This window comes from Puntigrus tetrazona, chromosome 9, assembly GCF_018831695.1.
Source record: "Puntigrus tetrazona isolate hp1 chromosome 9, ASM1883169v1, whole genome shotgun sequence".
Taxonomy (NCBI): domain Eukaryota; kingdom Metazoa; phylum Chordata; class Actinopteri; order Cypriniformes; family Cyprinidae; genus Puntigrus; species Puntigrus tetrazona.
In genome coordinates, this window is record NC_056707.1 from 1139394 (window position 1) to 1140582 (window position 1189).

Consider the following 1189-nt stretch of genomic DNA (forward strand, 5'->3'; position numbering starts at 1 on the left):
TGTTTTTACAGTTTTGCCCATAAAAGTCATTTTAGAGCTTATTTGCTTAATTTTTGGCTTCTAGGAGCAGAATTGATGTTTTTAGTCATTCTGAGCAAATTTACTCAAAACAAGCTTTAAAGTGCTGCAAACTGCATTTTCAGTCAGAAAAACGCTTTTTCCATGCATTCTCAGGGCAGAATGAGCCTTTATGTTTTTACAGTTTTGCCCCATAAAAGTCATTTTAGAGCTCAAAATACACAATTTGAAATAGGAGCAGAAATTATGTTTTTAGTCATTCTAAGCAAATTGACTCAAAACAAGCTTTAAAATGCTGTAAACTGCGTTTCTCAGTCAGAAAACGCCATTTCATGCATTCTCAGGGCAGAATGAGCCTTTTATGTGTGTTTACAGTTTTGCCCATAAAAAGTCATTTTAGAGCTCAAAATACACAATTTGCTTAGTTTTTGGCTTCTAGGAGCAGAATTGATGTTTTTAGTCATTCTGAGCAAATTTACTCAAAACAAGCTTTAAAGTGCTGCAAACTGCGTTTCTCAGTCAGAAAACGCTATTTCATGCATTCTCAAGGCAGAATGAGCCTTATATGTGTTTTTACAGTTTTGCCCATAAAAAGTCATTTTAGAGCTCAAAATACACAATTTGCTTAGTTTTTCGCTTTTAGGTGCAGAAATTATGTTTTTAGTCATTCTGAGCAAATTTACTCAAAACAAGCTTTAAAGTGCTGCAAACTGCGTTTCTCAGTCAGAAAACGCTATTTCATGCATTCTCAAGGCATAATGAGCCTTATATGTGTCTTTACAGTTTTGCCCATAAAAAGTCATTTTAGAGCTCAAAGTACACAATTTGCTTAATTTTTGGCTTCTAGGAGCAGAATTGATGTTTTTAGTAATTCTGAGCAAATTTACTCAAAACAAGCTTTAAAAGTGCTGCAAACTGCGTTTCTCAGTCAGAAAACGCTATTTCATGCATTCTCAAGTCAGAATGAGCCTTATATGTGTCTTTACAGTTTTGCCCATAAAAAGTCATTTTAGAGCTCAAAATACACAATTTGCTTAGTTTTTCGCTTCTAGGAGCAGAAATTATGTTTTTAGTCATTCTGAGCAAATTTACTCAAAACAAGCTTTAAAGTGCTGCAAACTGCGTTTCTCAGTCAGAAAACGCTTATTTCATGCATTCTCAAGGCAGAATG

General features: G+C 34.3%; 1 pseudogene; it reads left to right on the forward strand.

Annotated features, from left to right (window-relative positions):
- LOC122351443 overlaps positions 1-184 on the forward strand; it is a 12535-nt pseudogene extending 12351 nt beyond the window's left edge.
- The last annotated feature ends 1005 nt before the right edge of the window (positions 185-1189 follow it).